Raw genomic sequence first — 25,744 nt, 5'->3', positions numbered from 1 at the left:
GTCAGACTCCCTCTCACTGCTCCCCGGCAGTTTCTCAGGCCCTTCCCCCCGTGGGGAAAGAAAAAAGCCCCTACCAGAGGCCACTCTGATGTCGCTGTGTATGCCTAAACACCCAATGGCCAGATTTATTAACTTCATATCTTTAGCAAGGAGTTCATGTGAGACCTACCACAGGCCTAAAGATGGCTCCTGCTGGGCCCCCAGGACGAGGACAAATGTTGAGGCTAAGAGTGCAAGCGCAGCATGAATAGACCTAAATTAGGCCGGGCCTAATAACCCGTTTACTAACACCTGTATTAGTCCTCCATCACTAGGGGTGAACTGCTGTCGGACAAGCCATAATCCCATAAGCTTTTCATTTGCATATCCCTCATTAGCTGATTAAAACCTGAAGAAGGCAGGTTTCTGCAGCTGGTGGGCCCATTCCTTCACACTGTCTGCCTGGGTGGTTTGGGTAATGAAGTCATGTGGGTGGATGTGAGGTTTATATGTATGGAAGGGATTAAGAGTATTAGGATTTGTGTGAGCTGATGTTGCCATATTCTCTCTACTGGAACCCAGTAATTGGATGGGAGGAGAAATGGCAGACCCATTAGTTTTGTCTGTTTACTCAGGAGCAGGGTGCTAGAGATTCAATTTTGCTTTCTTTGGCTCCCTCGCCTTTGTGCAGCGGGCCCGCTTTGTCTCCTCTGGCCCTGAGCACCTCCAAACACCAGCCCTGCTAAGGCGATTCAGCCACAAAGGAGAGACGTCGGTGCCTAGGGGCCCAACGAGGAGAAAACGCAGCCCCGACTCAAGTACTACTTGAAGGCAGTCCCATCCTGCTAGTCCAATCCTGGGATACAGAGCAAGAGATAATTGAAATTTATCAACACTTCTGGGGTCCTTTTTTGATTATTTTATTAGTTCTCCACGTTTGGGATTAACAATCCTCAGCATCAAACGCACCGCAGGCTCCTTACTTGGGAAATGAATGGTTAGACATTTCGGAGTCTTAACAAAGCAATTGTATTTGCCGGGTTTGCATAATTTTAATAGACGAAACATAACACGAAGAAAAAAAATCCATTTCCTGTGCTGTTTGTACAGCTGGAGACAGAGCTCCTTGTGCCTGATGATGTAAGAGATGCGCCATTGTCTCGCCCCTAACCCCGACAATGCGGTCCCACTAATGTCGTTAACAAAACCGGACCAGGCAATTCTGAAAACTTTGAAGCTGAACATTGTCTCCAAAGTGTATGGGGCGCCACAGACGGAACGATGTTTATTCATCAGCAGTGCTGGGGTTTGCGAAGCTGAGAGATAACTGGCACCAGGAAAGAGTGAAGAAGGGGAATGTGGACAGATCACAAGGCCAGAGTTTGAAGCCAGGGAATACAGAAGGGAAACGCGGACGAGGAATTTTATTTTTCCTCCATAAAAATATTGGAGAAGTATAGGAGAATATTTCAACTCACTTCGATTCTCGGTGGGTTGATTTTATATTTTTAGTTTTCTTTATTAAAAGCCACAGCCCCTGCACACACACCCCAAATTCTGATGTGAAATGGACAGTACAAATACTTTTTATCAATTGTTGAAATATTCCATTTCAATTAGGTTTATGCTTCTGAATGTCTTTACCGAAGGAACACATTAAAATATCCACCAAATGCAAGTCTGAGTGTCTGAGTTTGGTCATTTACGGGGTTTTTAGTGAAATTGGCTGGTGGGATTCAAGGATTCAAATGAGACCCCTATAAGCAACAGACAGAGATTCGGCAAGACCAGTTGTTATAAAAGGCTTCCCACTGTAAAGTCAAATCTTTAAAAACAAAATCAAAAACCAAGCTAGCAAGCCAGAAAAACAGATGAATAAAAACACCACATCATAATCATCCTATGGGCACATTGATGTGTGTTTTACCAGCTTGCAAAACAAAGATTTCCATTTCTATCTCCCTCTGCCTTTATTATTTTAATTACTTTGTCCACTCCTGGTAAGATTTTAGTAAAAGCGGTTGGATCATCCGTGTTGGATGCTCAATTTAGCTAACATTTTTGAGCCCCCACCCTCTGCTGTGCTTAAATTAGTTAGCAAAGACATTCACTCGACAAATCATGCATAGTTTCAACCACAATTGGGCATTACCAGCATGCATTAAAGGAAATATAGTTAGGAAAGATAGGAAGGAAAAGAGAAGAGGAAAAGTTTTAACCTGGTTCATATGATCCATGATGCCAGAGATTCATCCAATCTCGAGAACAGAAAGAATGTTAAGGGTCCTCAAATCCAACCATGCAACCGAGACTCTGAATTCCCTCTTAGCAAAAATTCAATATACCCCCTTCCTTGTCTAGGCATTTGTGACCTACCATGTCCTTACATTTTTGTAATCCTAATCTACAAATTGATCTTCTAGCCACTTTGCATCCCTCTAAAGCTTGTCTTTGCATAATATATTCCTCATGGGGAAAAAACTTAACATTGTTTGAGTACCTCCTAATACATGCCAAACATACAGTCTCCTGTGGAGTGGGAAAAATTCGTCTCACTTATAAGTGATGACATTGAGGTCAGTGAGGCTAAGCAGCCTACCCAAGGACACACAGCCTCTAAACAGATCAACCTCCTGTTACATAACAAATCACTCCAAACCTCATGGTTGAAAACAACAGCCATTTTATTACCTCTCATGATTCTGTGGTTTGGCTCAGAGGTTATGCTGCTCTGGGCTGGTGTGGCTGGGGCTAGATGGTCTAAGATGGTCTTACTTACAGGGCTGGTCCTCTCTCCACACCATCCTTAAGGAGGCTAATGCCAATCTGTTCAGATAGTGGCAGCCTTTCAAGATGGTGCGAACAGAAACTACAAGGCCTACTGAGGTCCAGGCTCAGAACTCATTCTGTTGATCGAAGCAAGTCACAAAGTCAGTCCAGGCTCAATGGGTGGGCAAATAGAGTCTGACTCTTTTTTTTTTTTTAATTTTTTTTTCCAACATTTATTTATTTTTGGGGGGACAGAGAGAGACAGAGCATGAACGGGGGAGGGGCAGAGAGAGAGGGAGACACAGAATCGGAAACAGGCTCCAGGCTCTGAGCCATCAGCCCAGAGCCTGACGCGGGGCTCGAACTCACGGACGGCGAGATCGTGACCTGGCTGAAGTCGGACGCTTAACCGACTGCGCCACCCAGGCGCCCCTAGAGTCTGACTCTTAATGGGAAGAGCTATAAAGAATTGTTGATCATTTGCAATTGAACACATGGTCTGTGATCTATGCTTTTAACTCTAGAGCCAGACAGTCTTTGTTTAAATCTTGGCTTTGCTAGGTGTTAAATGTGATGCCTTGGGAAATGTAAGTGACCTCTTGTTGTCTGTCTCCTCATCTGTAAAATGAGGATAATACCAGGACTTTCCTAGAAGGGCAATTATGAGGATTAAGTGAGTAGATACATATAAAGCACTTAGAATACTGCCTGGTACAGAGTCTGCACGAGTATTAATAATGATTGTTATTGCTGTTGTTCATAATCCATATGTTGTAGTGCTATCTCAATATGTGCTAAAGTTTAATATGTGCTAAGAGCTGGAGACACAAAACAAAGGGGTTGGTGGGAGAGATTTAATATTCATTTCCCACCTCTTTATGTAGGCTCCGTGTTGGGTGCTTTACAGAGAGGTTTTCATTTGATTCTTAAAATAATCTGGTAGTTTAGGTGTTATTCTCTCTGGCAACAGATCTCTTTTCTCAAAAAGCTCAGATTCTAGAGTGAGAAATATTACCCAAAAAATGTCATTTGTTTGGTTATTTCACAAGATACTGCTATGCATTACTAACTTGCTGGAGCTCAATAGCATTTTGTCATCCCTATTAAGCTCTGAAGACACTGGTGTGCTGAGAAGTTAAGCCTTGGAGAAGTCCAAAGCTAGCAGGGAGAAGAGCATGGATTAGGACTGGTGATTCGGGCACTCCGTTATAAGCTTTCCCACAATGTCTCAGTGTCTCACTTACTTAGATAAGTAATTGTCGTGTGAGGAAGAAAAAGATGCCCAGAAATTGCTAAGAAAAACTTGGCTAGAGGAAGACAGAGCCAAGTGAAGGATAAGATGGCTGCCATTGGTGCATTCCACACCCTGGCATAACACTTGCAGTTGTTTGCTGAGATCATGCTTGGATGTGGTGTGCCTACTGAGAAGATCTGACAGCACTAATGGACCATGGCCTTCTTAGGCCTAGAGTCATGGAGGCCAGTTCATAAAAGGAAATACTTCCATAGCCAGCTTGGACTGTAATCATCTCACAAATGCAAAGCATTGACCAAAGACTAGGATGGTCATGACCGGAATAGCTTGTAAAAGACTGGGGATCTTCCATGAAATCTAGGATTGCTATAGCTCCAAGGCCAGGGCTGACTGGCACATGTGGGCTCCTTTTGCACATTGGAGGGGATCGAGAAATGCCATCAGAAAGAGCAGGGTTGCAGTCAGACAGACCTGGTTTTTGATCCTGGTGGGATGGTCATGCACTGGGCAAGTCCTTCACTTTGTGAATCTTGATTTCCTCTTCAGTAATAAGAGTACCTTTAGATGGCTGATGTGTGTGGAGTATGTGAAATCCTGCACATGAAATGCTGAACATTGAGCCAGGTGCATGGTAAACTCTTCTTATGGGTGAGGGATGAATTGATAATATCAGAGTGAGGAGCCTAGGCAGCACCAAATCCTGCTCTGCAATCTCCCCTCCTTTTGAGGGAGCTAAACACGTGAAGAACAAAAGCAGATGGAAATTAAAGTTCCCTTTTTGGCATTAGCTGTTGGCACACCCTTGTTCTGAGTTTCGGAAAAGCTTTGATGAAGCACATGGTTTCAGCTTGACAACCAGGTAGAACGTTTGCACTCTCCTCCCAAAATTCAACCTGAGAATCATCTACCTTCAAGGGGATTCACAGGAAAAGGAAGTAAAAAAAAAATCAGAAAAGAAAAAGGAAAAGTTGTCTGGGTTTGGAAAGAAGAAACAGGGAGGAAAAAATAAAGGAAGCAGCAGCAGAGGAAGGAGGGGTGGGGCGGAAAAGGAAGAAAAAGAGAGATGATTGGGTCCACACTGATGTGCCAGGCCCTGTCTACATCTGCTTATCACACAAAGGTAAGAGGAAATGGTAGCACTGTTTTTTGTTTTTTTAAAGATTTATTTATTTTTGAGAGTGAGAGAGAGCGCAATGGGGAAGGAACAGAGAGAGAGAGGGACAGAGGATCTGAAGTGGGCTCTGCTGAAAGCAGCGAGCCAGATGTGGGGTTCGAACTTATGAAGCATGAGATCATGACAAGAGCTGAAGTCAGATGCTCCACCTACTGCCCCAACGGTAGCAGTGTTTTAGCATAGTGACCTTGTCTGTTGACAGCCATGGCCCATTCAATGTTTTAGATTCTTGTTACTCGTTTAGCAATTCTTCTTCCCTTGACAGGGGTCATGGAAGATGGTGAGTGGAGGTAGGCATTGGGAGACAAGGCTGGAGACTCACCTACCTTATAGCACCCAATGTACTGTAACTATAATTACTGTCATTGATGTTGTTGCCGTTGTTACATTCCTGTCTTCACTATCAATGAAAAGGAAATTGAATAGGAAGACTAAGGTTCCTTTCAGTTCTGGATTAATGATAGTAATATTTTAGAAAAACTGTAAATAAATAAAAACCCATAAATCAAAATATTTATTTCCTAGTGATACACTGAGAGATAGCATAGCATAAAAATAGAACAGAGAATCATACTTGGGCATATTATTTAACCTCTCTGAGTCTTAGGTTCCTGTTCTGTAAATAAGAACAAATGATAACTATCTCCCAAATTTGGGAGAATGAATGGGCTAATGTAGAATAAAGCTTTATATGTGGCCAAGATTCAAGATATGGTTAATTATTATTATTAAATAGATGGTTTGATATATTCTCAAATATATGGCTTTATTTTATCATCAATTCAGATCTTCATTATGCTATTCGATGTACTCCTAATTTTCAGCTTTAATTTTATTATTTCTTACATATCATGAGCCCATGTCCAAGTGGAGCACAACTGTAGAAGCAGCATCAGATTCAGATTCAGTAAGAACTAGAATTGAATCTAAGATCTTCAGTGTTATGGTTGTGTGACTTGGAACAAATCATCTACCTTCTCTGACCACCTAGGTGATAATTCCGTGGCAAAACTTCCAGTTGTAAGAATGGGAGAATATATTTGCAAATGACATATCAGATAAAGGGTTAGTATCCAAAATCTATAAAGAACTTATCAAACTCAACACCCAAAAAACAAATAATCCAGTGAAGAAATGGGCAAAAGACATGAACAGACACTTCTCCAAAGAAGACATCCGGATGGCCAACCGACACATGAAAAAATGCTCAACATCACTCATCATCAGGGAAATACAAATCAAAACCACAATGAAATACCACCTTACACCTGTCAGAATGGCTAACATTAACAACTCAGGCAACAAAAGATGTTGGCGAGGATGCACAGAAAGAGGATTTCTTCTGCATTGTTGGTGGGAATGCAAGCTGGTGTAGCCACTCTGGAAAACAGTATGGAGGTTCCTCAAAAAACTAAAAACAGAACTACCCTATGACCCAGCAATTTCACTACTAGGCATTTATCCACGAGATACAGGTATGCTGTTTTGAAGGGACACATGCACCCCCATGTTTATAGCAGTACTATCAACAATAGACAAAGTCTGGAAAGAGCCCAAATGTCCATCAATGGATGAATGGATAAAGAAAATGTGGGGCGCCTGGGTGGCACAGTCGGTTAAGCGTCCGACTTCAGCCAGGTCACGATCTCGCGGTCCGTGAGTTCGAGCCCCGCGCCAGGCTCTGGGCTGATGGCTCGGAGCCTGGAGCCTGTTTCCGATTCTGTGTCTCCCTCTCTCTGCCCCTCCCCCGTTCATGCTCTGTCTCTCTCTGTCCCAAAAATAAATAAAAAACGTTGAAAAAAAAAAAAAAAAGAAAATGTGGTGTGTATACATACACACACACACACACACACACACACACACACAATGGAGTATTACTCGGCAATCAAAAAGAACGAAATCTTGCCATTTGCAACTATGTGGATGGAACTGGAGGGTATTATGCTAAGTGAAATTAATCAGAGAAAGACAAAAATCATATGACTTCACTCATATGAGGACTTTAAGAGACAAGACAGATGAACATAAGGGAAGAGAAATAAAAAATATATAAAAATATAAAAACGGGGGGACAAAACAGAAGAAACTCATAAATATGGAGACCAAACTGAGGATTACTGGAGGGGTTGTGAGAGGGGGGATGGGCTAAATGGGTAAGGGGCACTAAGGAATCTACTCCTGAAATCATTGTTACACTATATGCTAATTTGGATGTAAATTTTAAAAAATAAAAAACAAACAAACAAAAACCTTCCAGTTGTCAACCCCAGGATCCATGCTCTTCCTTTCTATCTGAGCATTTTGCTGCCTGATTAGAAGACTACATTTCCCAACATCCTCTGCAGCTAGCTGTGGGTCACATGACTAAATTGGGCCAGTAAGATTTAGTTAGAAGTGTCCCATGCCTTTCTTTAATCTTTCCTATTTCCTGGAACAAAGGCATGATGGCTAGAACTCAACAAACTCCTTGGCCCCTGAGGAAGACTGAACAGAGAGCTGGAGGAGCCTAAATCCTGAGACAGTGGGTCTCCCGTGCCAGCCCTGCAAAGACTACCTCTGAATAACCTTATGAATAATTAAAAATAATCCACCTCTTTAAGCTAATTTTATTTTGAGTTTTCTGCCAGCTGTGGCCAAGCCCATGTAAGATAATGAACGTTAAAATGTTTGGCACATTGTAGGCCCTCAATAATTGTAGTTCCTTGTCTTCTCTTTCCATCACGTTCATTCTTCTTACAAAAGCCAGAGAGCCTTTCTTGAATTCAAATATTAAACAACAATGTCCATAGATATGCCCATGTTATCCCCATTTAAAAGTCATTGGTAGGGTCATGATGAAGGTCAGACGAAATAATTCTGTAAGAGTACTTTGTATATTGTAAAACTCCATCTAAACAGGAGGCATCAAGACATCTTCTCGGTATGGCTGTAACTCCTCTGACCAGCCCTGTTCCTTCTCTCTTCTCCTGCCCATTCCAACCTCCCCTTCCAGGCATCTCATTTTCTAGCTGTACCAAATTGAACACAAGTTTCGACTCTTTCTACTTATGGCAGAGAAGAATAAGCATAAACCCCAGGAATATCTGGGGAGAAAGCCTGAAGCAGACTTATAGAAAAGCCCAGAATTTCTTGGAAGCATTAGATTTGATTTCAAAAAATTAATTTGAATTTTCATTCTCCTTTACTATATACTTGTGTTTACATTAATAAAACCAAACTATTTAAATCACTCACCCTTGAGTAGACTGTGGTTTTGAGAATTCCTCACATACAGAACTGGGAAGGAAGGCCACATTTGTCATATCTGTGTTTTCTGTGTTGGTTTTTTTTTCTGCCAGAAATGTCTTTCCTTGACTTTCTCCCTCCTACCCTCCTGTGTAAACATGTTCTTGATTCCTTCAAGCAGACTGAGTCACTCTCTGGCATGTTGTACATCCCTCCACTATACTACTTAAGGGTAGTATTATATCTAAACTAGTTTGGGGGTGGGGTGTTGGGAGTGTCTCTCTCATTAGTCTATAACACCCTCAGGGAAATGACTGCAATTTTGTACCATCATCACCACTACAACCACCATAGCCCCATACCTAGTATGGCCTAGCACTGTGCCTAGTCCATAATAGATGCTTGTTCAAGATTAGATGGAGTGAACAAACTAATGAATGTTCAAATAAGTCAAAAGGAGAGGCATTTTTGTGGACCTTAAACCTCCAATTTCATACCCATGCACTATCTAGTTTGGCTTAGGTCAATGCCGGCTGTGACTTCCTCCATGTATATAGCTGAGTACACTTCTAAAATGGACCCTGAACTCTTCTGCATGTACAATGGAAAGATAAAGGGAACCACCTCCAACTCAAGTCAGCCTAGCCAGGAAAATCCACTGCCAATGTCCCAGTGGTGTCCGAAATGTCAATACTATGAAGGTTGACGCTAAGCTCCACACACCCCCACATTATCAAATGCCCGTTTGCTTCATGTTTTGTCTGGTCTGTCAGCACCATTTACTGCTGAGCAGGTCCCTTATCTTTATTGATCACTTAATTTATCTTTTCTTAACTTCCCTTGCACCGTCTGGTGCCGTGTGTCCGTCTGTTGAGGCTGTCATGACTGGTTTGCTCTTGAAATAATAGGGGCAGCAGGTGGTGTGACTAAGTCGACCCTTCGCAGAATGGGGGACCATTCCCAGTCCCTGTCTCAACCTGCCAGTGTGTCTACACCCTCCCAGCTGTTCCACATTAAAGCAGTCAACTGTGACTTTACAGTCCGAGTTTTACACAACTGTTTTACAAACCGGGAAGAAGGTCTTTTGTCACAAATCCTTTGTCAAGCAGTAGAATGGGGGGGAGAGAAAGCCAGTTCTGAGACTTGGTGCATTTTAATGACTATGCAGATAGATGCATACTCCTTTGCTTTGGTGAGTTGGGGGTGGGAGGCTGGCTGGGAGGAGAGAGCAAATGGACTCCTTGCTCTTGGGACACTTTAGTAAGAGGAGCAACTGTTCTTTCAACACTAGTTTCAGCTTCAAACACTCCACTTCATGAAAACCTTCGTTCCTCTTGTAAAGTGAGAATAAGGGCAATCAGTAGAGCCCTATGTCCCAGGGTCAGTACTCTGGGGGCAAGTGTTGTGCAATTGAGAAAACAGCAAGAAAATGATGCCTTTGGGACTCGACAGCCAAGTGCCTTTATGACTTGGGACTTGTAATCACATGTGAGAAGCAAAGAGACAAAATGAAAAGAGTACAGAGTTTTGAGTCATACAGATCCCAGCTCCAAAGTTCAGTGACTCTGACATATCTCACTGTTGACAATATGGTATCTTCAAATTCCTAGTTCTTAATATAGAAATCTTTGTTATGATATTCATATCTATTAACCAGAAGTTGATTAATCAAAACCTTTAAATAATGAAAATCCACATCTCTCTTTCTTTCTTTTCACACACACACACACACACACACACACACACACAGACACCTTCACTTTGACTATAAGCTAAAAGGCAAGGGAAAGATAATTTAAACTTCCTATTGTGAAAAGAATACATTAGGCTAAGAGTCAAGAACTCTTTCATTCTCTTTGTTAACACTAACAAGCTGGTTGAGTTTATGCATAGCACTTAAGCACTGTGAATTTAGTTAGGAAACTATTAAATATAATTGATTTTTAAGGTGGGCAAATCAGGGAAGTGGATGTAACAGGAGAGTAACAAGGCAAGTGGAATCATTGTCTGTCTCTCTCCTTATTTATATAGGTTTGTGGAGACAGAATTTCTACTTTCTTTTGGATATTAGAATGACAGTTAGTCCTTCCTCCTAATGGCTACTCCCTAAGGTGGGAGAGGGCTAGAGTCTGATTCCTTACAGCTATTTCTCTCTCCTGGGGGTGTGTGAGGCATTAAAGTTGCTGTTTCCACAAGGCCTGTCTCTTTCTCCTTCTGGGTGGCTGGCCCACAGGTTACAGGTGCAATAGTCTCCTTCCAGCCCTCACCACTTAATCCATGTGGTGAGCAAACCTGGGTTAGAACCCAGGTTCTATTATCTGAAGCAGGGATACTCACATGTGACCTGCTGACCAAAATGATTATGACCAATCAATGATAAGTAATGCAGACATTGTCATTAAGCATTTAGAAATTGTCAATTCAACCTAGACTGGGTAAAATAAAAAGCATGAAACAAGTTCATTTTTCACATTCATGTCGCCAAGAGGAAAATAGATAGCACTAAATGTTTATATTGGAAAACAAGTAAGTCTTTTAATCAATAATCCAAGATTCCATTTATGAAATTAAAAAAAAAAGAAATCAAATTAAAACCAAAGCAAGCAAAGGGAAGGGAAGGACATAATAAAAGCAGAAATCAATAAAATATGAAAAATAGAGAAAAATCAATGAAGCTAAAAGTTATTCTTTGAAAAGATCAATAAAATTGATAAACTTCTAGCCATGCTGATCACGAAAAAAAAAGAGGGAAGACACAAATTACCAACATTAGCAATGAAAGAGAGGATGTCAATATAAGCCCTACAGAAACTAAAATTATAATAAGATAATATTGTAAACATCTTTATACCAATGAATTGATAGCTTAGGAAAAATGGACAGATTCCTTGAAAGATACAAACTACTTCAGGCCTAGATGGGTTCACTGGTGAACATTTAAGGAAGAAATATGCCAACTTTGTACAAATGTGTACATAAAAAATAGAAGAAAACATTTCCCAAGTCATTTTATGAAGCCAGCATCATTCTAATAGCAAACACAGAGGAAGACATTATAGGAAGAGAATCTTATGAATCCTAACACAGAAATCCTTAATAAAATTTTGTCAAATTGAATCTATCAACATATAAAAGATTATATAACACAATCAAATTGAGGTTGTCCCCAAAATATTTGGGGACATTCAAATATTTAGGTTCATTCAATATTTGAAAGTTAACCAATCATGTCAATGAACTAAAAACAAAATGCTCTGCGCTCACATCAATAGATGCAAAAAAAAAATTGACAAAATCCAACATCCATTCATGATAACATTTTCAGCAAGCTAGAAATGGAAAGGCACTGCCTCAACCTTATAAAGGCCATCTATGAAAACCTATAGCTAATGTTATACTTAGTGGTAAGAAACTGAATGCTTTTCTCTTTAAAATCAAAGAAGCAAGGAAGTTTACTCTTACTACCCTTATTCACCATTATACTGGAGATTGTAACTAATGCAAAGATGCAAGAAAAATAAATAAAATAATTGTAAAGGAAGAAATAAAACTATTTGCAGACAACATGATCATTTAAGTAGAAAATCTCACATAATCTACTTTTTTTAATGGTACTAGAATAGGTGAGTTTGGCAAGGCTGCAGTCTGCAACTCAATATACAAAAATCAATTATTTCTATCTACTAGCAATGAAAAATCAGAAATTAAATTTTTAAATGCTATTTGCAATAGCATCAAAAAAGTGAAATAAATATAACCAAATATGTGCAAGATTTATGTGCTGAAAACTTCAAAACACTGATGAAAGAAACTGAATACCTACATAAACAGATATACTATATTCATGGATTGCAAGACCCAATACTGGGAAGATGTCAACTTTCCTCAAATTGATCTATATATCTGAATCAATCTCAATCAAAATTCCAGTAGGATATTTTGCAGAAATTATAAGTCAAAAGCTTATTCTAAAATTAATATAGAAAATCTAGTACCTAAAATAGCCAAAACAACTTTGCTTCATGCACTATTGGCAGAAATATAAATTAGTACAGGCACTATAAAAAAGTATGGAGCTTCCTCGAAAAATTAAAAATAAAAATACCATATGATCCAATAAATCTATTATTGGGTATTTACCCAAAGAAAACGAAAACACTAATTCAAGAAGACAAATGCACCACTATATTTATTGCAGCATTATTTACAATAGCCAAGATATGGAAGCAACCTAATTGTCTATCAGTAGATGAATGAATGGACACCTGGGTGGCTCAGTCAGTTCAGTGTCTGACTTTTGATTTCAGCTGAGGTCATGATCCCAGGGTTGTGGGATCGAGCCCCACGTTGGGCTGCATGCTGAGCATGGAATCTGCTTAAGATTCTCTCTCTCTCTCTCTCTCTCTCTCTCTCTCTCTCTCTCTCTCTTTCTCTCTCTCTCTCTGTCTCTCTCCCTTCCTCCCTCCCTCCCTCTCCTCCTCTCCCCAACTCACATACATACTCTCTCTCTCCTTCTCAAAAAAAAAAATAAATAAAAAGAATGGATAAGGAAAATACAGCATATATAAACAATGAAATATTACAGTCTTAAAAGGGATGAAATTGTGTCATTTGAGACAACATGAATGGACCTAAAGGGTATTATGCTAAGTGAAATAAGTCAGAATGAGAAAGACAAATACTATATGATTCCATTCCTAAGTGCAGTCTAAAACAAACAAACAAATGAATAACCAAACAAAAAGCACAATCAGACCTATAAATACAGAGAACAATCTGATGGTTGCCAGAGGGAAGGGGGGTGGGAGAATAGGCAAAATGGGTAAAGGGTGAGGGAGATACGGCCTTCCACTTATGGAATAAGTAAGTCACAGCAATGAAAAGCATAGCATAAGAAATATAGTCATGATATTATAATAGGGGTGGAATGGGATAGATGGTAGCTACACTTGTGGTGAACATAGCACAATATAAAAACTTGTTACATCACTAAGTGGTACACCTGAAACTAAGGTAACATTGTGCATCAACTATACTTAAAAAAAAAAAAAAGACTTACTCTAATGCTACACGAATAAAGACAGTGAGATATTCCAGTAGATAAAGACATATAGATCAATAAAACAGAATAGAGGGTCTACAAATATGTCACAGATCTAGTCAACTGATTTTTGACAAAGGTTTCCATATATTTCAATGGACAGAGTGTAATCTTTTGAGGAAATGGTGATGGATAAACGGAACATTTATATGCCAAAAAAATTGAAATTAAATAAAATCTCAATTTTATTCACCACATATACAAAAGTTAACCAAAAATGGTCAGAGACCTAAATGTAAAGCCCAAAACTATAAAATTCATGGGAAAAAAATCCTTATGATTTTATATTTAAGCAAATATTTCTTAAATTTGAGACACATAAAAAGTCGACAAAATGGACTTAATAAAAAATTTACATTTCTGTTCTTTCAAAGACATTACTAAGAAAATAAAAAATCAAACCACAAAGAGAAAATATCTGCAAAATAAATTGATAAAGGGCTTACCTTCAGAATGTCTAAAGAACTCTTTATAACTCAGTAATAAGAAAAAACTGTTAATGTTTATTTATTTTTGAGAGAGAGACAGAGACAGAGCACGAACAGGGGAGGGGCAGAGAGAGAGGGAGACACTGAATCTGAAGCAGGCTCCAGGCTCTGAGCTGTCAGCAAAGAGCCTGACATGGGGCTCGAACCCACGAACCGCAAGATCATGACCTGAGCTGAAGTCGGAGGCTTAACTGACTGAGCCACCGAGGTGCCCCAGAAAATAATGTAATTAGCAAAAAATCTGAACATCCACATCACCAAAAGAGAGATTTGGATGGCCAATAAGCACATGTAAACATGCTAACATCTTTAGGGAAACGCAAATTAAAGCTACAATGAGATACCACTTATTAGAATGGCCATAAGGAAAGAAAGCTAGACAACAGGAAGCACAAGTGAGGATGTGAAGCAAATGGAACTCTCATACATTGCTGGCGGATATATACAATAGTACAGTCACTTTGGAAAACAATTTGATATCTTCTAATAAAGTTAAAAATGTACTTACCAAATGACCCAGAAATTCCACTCCTAGCTATTTACCCAAAAGGAATGAAGACACACGTACAAACAAAACCTATAGGTGACTGTTGCTGGCAACTTCATTCATAGTCACTAAAAATTAGAAATAACCCAAATGTTTATCAACTGGTGAATGGATAAACAAAGTTTGTTAAATCCAGCTACTCAACAATGAAAAATACTACTCAACAATGAAAATGAATGAATGACTGATACATGTAATGACACCACGAATCACAAAAGCATTATGCTGAGTCAAAGAAGTCAGAGACCAAAGGCTATGTGCTATATGGTTCCATTTATATGACTTTTTATTACTTGTTCTGTTATTGTTTCTGGAGATTTTCTCTGTTCCTTTCTTGTCTTTGTCACTTTTGTCTTTCCTTTCCATTCAAAGAGTCCCCTTTAATATTAATATGACTTTTGGGGTGCCTGGGTGGCTCAGTTGGTTAAGCATCCAACTTTGGCTCAGGTCATGATCTCATGGTTTGTGGATTCAAGTCCCGCATCGGGTTCTGTGCTGACAGTTCAGAGCCCGAAGCCTGCTTCAGATTCTGTGTCTCCCTATCTCTCTGCCTCTCCCCTGCTTGTGCTTTGTCTCTCTCTCTCAAAAATAAAAAAATGTTAAAAAAAAATTTTTTTTTAATTTATATGACTTTAAAAAAAATACGGAATGTTTCACAAATTTGTGTGTCATCCTTGCTCAGGGGCCAAGCTCATGTTTTCTGTATCATTCCAATTTTAGTATACGTGTTGCCAAAATGAGCACTATATGATATTTTTTAAAAGGCAAAACTATAAGGAACAGGTTCAGAGTTGTCAGGGGCTAGCATGAGGTAACATTTTGGAGATAATCAGACTATTTTATATCTAGAGTGGTTGGTGTTTACGTGACTGCATATATCGCAAAACTCATTGAGTTATACATCTAAAAAGGGTGAATTTTACTCTATGTAAATTATACCTCAACAAACCTGATTCCTTTTTTTTTTTTTTTTAATTTTTTTTTTTCAACGTTTATTTATTTTTGGGACAGAGAGAGACAGAGCATGAACGGGGGAGGGGCAGAGAGAGAGGGAGACACAGAATCAGAAACAGGCTCCAGGCTCTGAGCCATCAGCCCAGAGCCCGACGCGGGGCTCGAACTCCCGGACTGCGAGATTGTGACCTGGCTGAAGTCGGACGCTTAACCGACTGTGCCACCCAGGCGCCCCCCTGATTCCTTTTTTTAGAGTGTCATGACTGATGCCTCCTATAAAAGAGTTTGAAACAAAACGACTATGAAAACTGAGAACAAACTGAGGGTTGATGGGGGTGGGAGGGAGGGGAGGGTGGGTGATGGGTATTGAGGAGGGCACCTTTTGGGATGAGCACTGGGTGTTGTATGGAAACCAATTTGACAATAAACTTCATATATTGAAAAAAAAAACAAAAAAAACCCCAAAAAACAAAAAAAAAAAAAAAGAAAGAAATGAAAACACTATGTGAGATAAGTGTACCTCTTAAGGAACAGGTATGCTCCTGCATGTAAACTATTCCAGAGAACAGAAAACCATGAAGACTTTCCTAATGTTACAACATGAATATAGTTCAAAACCGATAGCACATCTTAACAGATAGCAATTAAAAAAAAATGCCAGTGTTAGGATTATAGATATAAATATATCAGACGAAATAACAGCAAACCTACTGGGCATATTATTTCTTTTTCATTTTTAAAACTTATTTTAAAGATTAAAAAAATTTTTTTAATGTTTATTTTTGAGAGAGAGTGAGAGAGAAAGACAGAGCACAAGTGGGGAGGGTCAGAGAGAGAGGGAGACACAGAATCTGAAGCAGGCTCCAGGCTCTGAGCTGTTAGCACAGAGCCCGATGAGGTGCTTGAACCCACCAACTGTGAGATCATGACCTCAGTCAAAGTCAGACATTTAACCAACTGAGCCACCCAGGTGCCCTAAAACTTATTTGAGAGAGAGAGAGAGAGCGCAAGCTGGGGAGGAGGGAGAGGGAGAGGGAGAGAGAAAGAGAGAGAGAGGGAGGGAGAGAGAGAGAGAGGGAGGGAGGGAGGGAGGGAGGGAGAGAGAGAGAGAGAGAATCCCAAGCAGGCTCCATGATCAGTGTGGAGCCTGACGCAGGGCTTGATCCCATGATTCTGAGATCATGACCTGAGCCAAAATCAAGAGTGGGATGCTCAACCCACAGAGCCACGCAGGAGTCCCTATTTAAAGCAAAATTAAAAAAAATTTTTTTTTGAGGTTTATTTTATTTTTTGAGAGAGACAGAGACAGAGTGTGAGCAAGGGAAGGGCAGAGAGAAAGGAAGACAGAATCTGGAGCAGGCTCTGCTCCAGGCTCTGAGCGAGCTGTCAGCACAGAGCCTGATGCAGGGCTTGAACTCACAAACTGCGAGATCATGACCTGAGCCAAAGTCGGACGCTTAACCGACTGAGCCACCCAGGCGCCCCTATTTGAGCATATTTTTAAAAGAGTGATGTAACATGGCCAAATAGGGTTTATTGTAAAATTTCAAAAATGTTTCAATGTAAGATTATCTATTAACATTTGTTCCTGACTTAAAACTTGAATAAACAAGTAACAATGTAACCTACTATGCTACTAAAATATGCCATTATGAGAAATTATCTCCAATTATCAGCCAAGATTCTTCTAAATAATGAAACACCAGAAGAAGATATGAAATGAAGAATCAGAAAAGTAGAGAAAGTGCTAATTATTTGTAGATTATATGATTATATTGGCCATTTACAAAATGCAAGAAAATAAAGCCAAGGGAATTCTGTTATATGGGACCGCATAGATGAACCTTGAGAACATTATGCTAAGTAAAATAAGACAGTTACAAAAAGATATAAACTGCTTTCTCTTATTTCTATGAAGCATCCAAAGTTGTCAAACCAATAGAGAAGTTACAATGTGGTTACCAGGGGCTGGGAGAGGGGGAAAGGGAGTCGTTATTCAGTGGATACAGAGTATCAGTTTTGCAAGGTGAGGAAGTTTTATAGATCTCATTGCATGACAATATGCATATAATTAACACTGCTGTGGTATACACTTAAAATGGTTAAGATTGTAAATTTTATGTTATACGTTTCTTTAACCACAAAAAACTACTGTTGGAACTAATTAGAGTATTTTTCTATTATTAAACAATAATTTATGAATAGAATGCTATAGAAAAGTAGTGACCAGTCAGAAAATATAATGGAAAAACAGGTGTCAGTATTAATGACAAGAACCACAATATAATATCTTGGATGAACCAAAACGTGCAGAACCTATTTGAAAAAATTATAATTTTCTAGATACGTCTCCTGAGGCAAGGGAAAGAAAAGCAAAAATAAACTATTGGTACTACATCAAATTAAAAGCTTCGCTACAGCAAAGGAAACCACCAACAAAACTAAAAAGCAACCTACTGAATGGGAGAAGATATTTGCAAATGACATATCTAATAAAGGGTTAGTATACAGGATCTATAAAGAATTTATACAAATCAACACCCCCAAAAACAAATAATCCAATTAAAAAATGGGCAGGAGACATGAACAGACATTTCTCCAAAGAAGATATGCAGATGGCCAACAGACACATGAAAAGTGGCTCACCATCACTCATCAGCAGGTAAATGCAAATCAAAACTAGAATGAGGTATCACCTGAGACCTGTCAGAAGGGCTAAAATCAACAACACAAGGAAGAACAAGTGTTGGTGAGGATGTGGAGAAAAAGGAAACCTCTCCTACTGTTGGTGGGAATGCAAACTGGTGCAGCCACTGTGGAAAACAGTATGGAGATCCCTCAAAAAGCTAAAAATAGAAATGCCCTATGATCCAGTAATCACACTACTGGATATTTACCCCCAAAATACAAAAACATTAATTCAAAGGGACATATGCACCTCTGTATTTATTGCAGCATCTTATATAATAGCAAAATTATGGAAGCAGCCTAAGTGTCCATTGATAGATATATGGATAAAGAAGATGTGATATATATATATACACACACACACACACACATATATATATATGAATATTGCTCAGTAATAAAAAAATGAAGCCTTGGGGCACCTGGGTGGCTCAGTCAGTTAAGCATCTGACTTTGACTCAGGTCATGGTCTCATAGTTCATGAGTTCGAGCCCCACATTCGGCTCTGTGCTGACAGCACAGAACCTGCTTCGGATCCTCTGTCTCCCTCTCTCTCTGCCCCTCTCCTGCTTGTGTTCTCTCTCTCTCTCTCTCCCTCTCCCTCTCTGAAAAATAAACACTAAAAAAAATAATAAAATCTTACCATTTTCAATGGCATGGTTGGAGCTAGACAGTATAATGATAAGTGAAATATGTCAGAGAAAGACAAATACCACATGATTTCATTCATATGTGTAATTTTAAAAACAAGACAAATGATCAAAGAGAGACAAGCCAAGAAACAGACACTTAACTACAGAGAACAAACTGATGGTTACCAGAGGGGAGGCTGGGGGGGGGGGGGGGGGATGGGTTAAACAGGTGATGGGGACTAAGGAGGGCACCCATCATGATGAGCACTAGGTGGTGTATATAAGTGATGAATTGCTAAATTCTACACCTGAAACTAATATGACACAGTATGTTAACTATACTGGAATTAAAATAAGTAAACTAAAATAACTATAAAACTTTACTGAAGCACATAAATTAAAACTTGAGTAAATGCTGAGACCTAACATGTCCTTCAGTGACAAGACTGATTATTATAAAGATGTAAATTCTTTTCAGACTAATCTATAAATTTAATGAATTTTCAATAAAAATTCCAACTGAATATTTTAAAACCCAAATATAATTTTAAGTACATCCAGAACATTAAGGTCTGAGAATAGTCTAGAACTTTTTGAAAGGTATCACAAACAGTTTAAAAGGACACAGAGTTTGTCATCCTAGGTATTAGATACTAGAACATATTAGAAAACTAAGTCAAAATGTTAATAGTGATTTTACTCTTTTTGTCTAAATTATCTAAATTTTCTAAAGTCAAAAATTTCATTCTAAATTGGTTCTTTAGCACAGATAGTTCTAGAAGTACCATTCTAGAGGCAGGCATAGAGGCCCATCTCTGTGTGTGTGTGTGTGTGTGTGTGTGTGTGTGTGTGTGTGTGTATTCCCTTATAACTGCTTTGGGTCTCTGTCCATCCTGCAGACCCAATCTTCTCTTCATAAGCAGGTAACAATTTTAGAAATTCCACTGGATCTTGAGTACAAAAGTATTTTCCAATACAGCTCTACTGGCAATCTATGACTAATTCTCAACTCTTTCTGAAATTGGCAGGGCAGGGGGTGTGATTGAACACATCAAACTTTAACACGAAGATCCTTCCAGTTTTAATACCCTAAGATTCTACCAAGGGTTTATTTAAAACAAACAATCAACCAATGCTTGGGGTGTTTGCCAGAGTCAATGCACAGAGAAATCTCCTTACTCTAGTCGTTTTCACCATCGTGGACACTTCCCTTCAACCTCGCCAATGGTTATAGATACCTACCTACTCTTTACCAGGCCCCTGCTCATATAAGAGCTCTATAACAGGGACGATGAACAAGGTAAAATCTGTGTCCTCCAAGAATGTATAGATTATTTTATGATAAGAACTGTTCTTCAAAATGGTGATGTCAAAGCCAGTGAGATCAAAAATGGTCAAAAAACATTCAACTGGGTTTTCTTCCTTAGGTAACAGGCAATTAGATAATAAGCTTGATTTTGATAAACCATTGTTTTATCCTATTGTCTTGTGATTTTGCTTAAAATTTTTCTGTATTTACTTATATCTTTACTTACAGGTTCTTCAGCCAAAATAATACACACAGCATTAATTTCCTCTGGTTTGTTGATACTTTCAAATGGTGGAATATAAGGTGTATATAGAGATCCTACCTTCCAGTCTTTTTCTCTGCTGAAACATGAAGGCCAGGACCTTAAGAGATAATGATCTAAATGATTTTCATTTTGAAACTAATTGTTTAAAACCCAACCATCAATAAAAAACTTCTTTCTGGATTTTTTTTTCTTTTAGAATAAGGTCTGACTTCCCTGATAAATCCATGTATTTCCATTAATTATAAATTAGGATTTATATAATTTATCATATTTCCCTTTGGTTTAAGCCAAAAGTTATGTCTCCGGTTTATAATTACTTAATCTTTCCTTTATATGATCTTTAAAAAATCTGTCTTGCAACTTTATTTAAGCTCAGAACTTCTGTGGAAGTTGGCAAGTATACAACTCAAAAGCAGACTGATTAAATTAATATTGGCTCTTTAAGAACGGGTTCTATTAGATCCTTTCTCTATTTTCACTACTATTTTGTTTAATTACTTACCTCTTAAGGTCTTCCAAGAGCCTAGATGTATTTCTTTCAATGAAATCCACGTAATGATGTAATCAGGTAGAAATATTTATTACAGTAAAATTGGATATTGTTTATATTCCCTCCTAATGAAATCAAGGATGACTTACTAGGTTGCTGGGAAAAAAAAAGACTTTTTTTTAAGCAAAAATTAAAAATTGCACAAGCAGCTAAAACCAGGTAGTGGGGAATCCTATTCCCTAAGAAAATCCCAGTGTAAACATCTGAAATGAGTCTTTAAGAACAAAAATCCAAAATAATATACAAGGTATTTGGGCAACATGAATGATAAGCAACACGTTTTCTTAAGGAGAGCATCAAAAATTTCAACCTATGATCAAACTCTGGGGTTCAGGTTTACTGTGGAATACAAGCTTCATCAAAGATGATCCTATTTCCACTATCTCTTATACCCCTGCATCAGCAATAAAACAATGTGAGCAAGCAACTGAAGTGCCTGCCATCACATTCTGAAAGTTGGACTTTTTCTAAACATCTTCATTTAAAAGTTCTCTAGTTTGGTGTTATTTACTGTGGTCAGGCGATCAAATAGCAGGGTCTCTCACCTCAGGGACCCAGGGCGTAAATTAGAGAGAAAGCACAAGTGAACTGAGTTTGGTGGTCATTTGAGACCCTGATGGACATTTGTCTACCTCACAAAAGCCTCCGTACAATTGGGCTCAATTTGTCACAACTGACAGTTTCTGCTCTAAAGAGGCCCAGATCTGGGGTGGCACAGATGTTATAGTTTTTCTCATTCCATTTTCTCAGTTTGGAACAGGGGGACAAAATTCACACAGCAGAGTTAATCCTTCCAAGCAATCTGTACAGCCCCAAACAGGCACCTTTTCTACCTCTTTTTTCCTATCTCCCTGATGTTCTGATATGTTTCCTTAGGGAGAGAGAAGTTGCCCCTCAGTCATTGCCAGATCTAAGCAGCAGGAGACCTACAGGAACACAATCATTTCATGAGCCATTAGAAGGGTCTAATAAATGCAAGCTGAGAGAACATCCCCACAGAAGTCTCTGAGCTTCTGGAAGGCAGAGCCCAGCCTACTCATTGCTATATCCCCTGCCACAATGCCCAACTTGGCATCTCAGAATAGGTCCTCCATAAACGTTCATAGGATTGACAGAGGAGTTGACATGTCACCTTATATGTCAATGAGCTTACCTCATTCAAGTCCCCCTTACGCTAGTTTCAAAGAAAGCCCAATTTCTAATCAGATATCTACAGCAGAGCAACGAGAATGTACAACTCCAATTGTTTCTTGTGGCAAAACTCATTGAACTCCTGTGTTTTCTGTTTGTTCCCAGAAAAACGACTGAAGAAAACAAAAATTGTGGTGTAGGCACCTTGCAGTGAGTACAGTTTCCATATAATTGTCTTAAGAGTAATTGAATCTGTCCTTTAACAACTCACAAATTATCTCCTGACAAGTTGAAATAATAGACCTTTTTGTTAAAAGGAGAAAGCTTGTGGAGACCAAAGGTTAAACAGGTCTTTTCATCATGATAAATCACTGGTTAATGAGGTCACTATTGTTGGGTATTATGACCATTCCCTTTAATGCCATTACCTCCTGGTTGTAAAGCTGACACTACTAATGGTCTGCATTCTTTGAACTTCTCCACAATATTGACTGGCTTCTCTGAGCAGATGTTCCTTGGATGAGATTGTGAGAGGGACTACAATTCTTAATCACGGAAAGAGTTTCAAGCAAGCTTCTGGAATCCAGACGGTCCAGGCATTTGCAGAAAGGCAGTAAGACGTAGCAGAAAAAAACAAGGACACAGCTTTAACTCTGTGGTAATAACACCAATGTGCCATGAGAACCCGGCAATGTAAGGTGACAACTAGCACTGAGAGCTTAATGGTCATTATTTAGAAGTAAAGTGATAAATGTAACTAATATTTTATTACCTCTTACACACCACAATGGGATACACCATCTCACTTGATCCTTATGAAAACTCTGTAAGTTGCAAGATTATTATCACTTTTAGATAAAGAGGCTGCAGAGAAATTATTTTCCTAGGTCCTGCAGATACTAGATGGTAAGGAAACACTGACTTCAAACTTCATGCTCTCCCATACAGGCACTGCCACCAGGAGAAGAAATTAACCAATTATGCATCAGACTGTGTAGTATTAACAGCCACTTCAGAGAGTTCTCTCACAAACGCCAATTCCACGATGGAGTAGTTCTTCCTCTGCATTTGATGACTGAACAGAAATACAGCTATCTACTTTTCACAATAGAGAGATTTTAGAGATCAATGACACGAACGAATGTATCATCCATATCAAAATTGCAATAGCATTCTCAGGGCAGAATGGCTTCCTGGGTGCATCTGCAATTTTTGAATCACCAGATTTCCCTTCCTTTATTCTTGTTGTTGTTTTTGCATTGTGTTGTGTTGTTGCTTTGTTTTGTTTTGTTAACCAGGGTCCAAACATTTTTAAATGAATTAATAATCCAGATATATTGCTGATATGAAGTCAAATTTGTGAGATACACGTGATTAGTATTGTGTAGGCAAGACATGCCGATATTTTGGCATGAATTATGCATTGTATACAACACCTACAGTCTACTGCCTTTGTGAAAGAAATCAGCGGAGGGATGCAATCGCCATCACTCAAGTGCTAACAGTAGGCACACAATAAATAGTTGAGCTATTTGTTCAACTATACGAAAAACATTTGTATGAATTCATACCATTTTTGTTTCATAAAAATTGGAATCACTGAAATAAGGTAATGTTTTACTCTTCGACTTGCTATGAAAGAACTGTTCTCATAGTGGAATGAATGTGTAATGGCCAAAGTTTGCTGCCTTTTGTCCCCAGTAAGTGATCACATCCACCACTTTAGCCAACCTTTGCTGTGTCAACCTTGAGTCCAGCCAAAACAGCATGGGTTTGTGTCACTTTTGAAAGGACACTGACGATTCAGAGATGGGGAGAAGAACATATTTAAAAAAGGGAGAAAGCAAGAGAATCCTCTGTATCCAACATACTGGACTCTCACTAAAGACAAAGACTATATCTTATGCACTTTTGTACCTGGAAGATAGAAGGCATTCAATACATGTCTGTTGAATTCATTAAATAAATACATAAAGACACAAATGCATGAATGAAAACTTCACATATACACTATAGACGATGGCTTAAGGACTTTAGACTTTATTTTCCAAAGGTGGCTCATTTCACTACTTCATTTGTTATCACAGTTTCCATGGGTCCATTAGGTGGGGAATCATCCTGCCTATTTTGAAAGATGAAGAAATGGACCCACAGACACCAAATGGCCTAAGAGTGAAATAGTAATGTCACCAAGACTTTGTCCCATTTTTTAAAACTGTAAAAGGGAAAATTGATCAAGTTAATGCAAGAGACAGTCTTGGTTGTGTGCATTCCTGCAAAGAGGAAAGGGGTTTCTGTTCTTGGGAAAAGAGTTAAAATCTTTCCTTTTGCACAACAAAGAATGAAACCTGGTATTGAAACATTAAGTTAATCTCTCAAGTGCTTTGTCTCTGTACCACCAAAGACTGAAATGGGGGGAAAACTCTGGAAGTCTGGACTCTCATATCAAAGCCCTAATAATTAGCTCTTTTTCACTTTTTTTGAGAACACAACCCTGGAACCACAGGGGGGATTAGGCAAATGTTAATTAGCAGGGCTTAATGTCCAAACCAAAGCTCAGACCAGGCCTATTCAGCATTCAGATGAAATCTGAAAAAAAGTCAGGAAGACTTTGCAATGCTTTGCAATATATGAATATTAAGTCCTGTATTGGTAAAATAGATATTCTGCTTAATTTCATTTTTCAACACATCTCGGTGTCACAAAGAGTCTAAATTGGAGATTAAACCCATTCTTTTACTTTACGGAGCCTCAATCACCAAATAAACTTTAAAAAAGTGATTCCAAGAAGCTTGGGACAGGTCAGTAGACAGAGATATAGTGAGAGGATGCCAATTTCCATTTCACTTCAGCAACAGTCTTGTATGGTGTAAGGTTTGGCCGGTACAGTTATTCCTATATTAGATGAAGAAACTGAGGTTCTCAGAGGTAAAATGGGTCTAGGACATAAAACTACTAAAGAAAGACTCTTGCCTCTCTGCTTGTATGACTAGGGGATTTTCCTGTCAACAGCTCAGTTTAGCGGTCAGCAGTATGCGGTTTCTGATGTCTGCAATGCCTTAAAACACCTTGGTGTAATTGTGTGATAGTATGGTTGGGCTGGGTGGCTCTCATTGGTGACGTGAGAGGCATTCAAGTCACAGGGATGGACTAAAACAGGTTAGGATCCCACCCCAACTTTGTGTGAACCAGGTGTTAGAGTCTACTGAGGCTATATGCAACCCCTTAGGAATGGCACTCGTGGTTTGACCTTTAATTGGGCCTGCATCCAGCCACTGCTTTAGGAGGGTCTCTGGTTGTGTGATGCTAACTAGAAGGCAGAGAACATTACCCGGAAATGCTGCGGTGTCTACTGCAAGTGAATCTTTCATGCAAGTTATGGTTGGAATACCTGACAGAACAGATAGCTGGCACTTAATCAAGCCCACAGGACACAGTACAGAAACCACATACAACTGCTAATAAATGTCTGTATGTGTGCAGAGTTTAGTCTAAGACTTACCTTCATTACAATCTTGTAACAGGGTTTGGGAGGAAAGCTAACTTACCCACCACTAACTACAACTATCTACCAAAACGAACCTGAGTTATTCATGGAGCAATTGGGTTAGGTCAATTCATAACAATAGGCATTAGTGTGAGCCAGACATGGGTTCAAGTCCAGCTTTGCAAATGAG

The 25,744-nt window shown here is 39.1% G+C and overlaps 1 non-coding gene across 1 annotated transcript; it reads right to left on the bottom strand.

Moving 5' to 3' along the window:
- Positions 1-15,175: 15,175 nt before the first annotated feature.
- LOC122484520 lies at positions 15,176-15,282 on the bottom strand. The gene has a single exon (XR_006297592.1). It is a non-coding gene; the product is annotated as a U6 spliceosomal RNA (small nuclear RNA).
- Positions 15,283-25,744: the final 10,462 nt, after the last annotated feature.

The sequence above is a fragment of the Prionailurus bengalensis genome, chromosome D1 (assembly GCF_016509475.1).
Source record: "Prionailurus bengalensis isolate Pbe53 chromosome D1, Fcat_Pben_1.1_paternal_pri, whole genome shotgun sequence".
NCBI lineage: Eukaryota > Metazoa > Chordata > Mammalia > Carnivora > Felidae > Prionailurus > Prionailurus bengalensis.
This window is presented reverse-complemented; position numbering and strand designations above follow the sequence as displayed.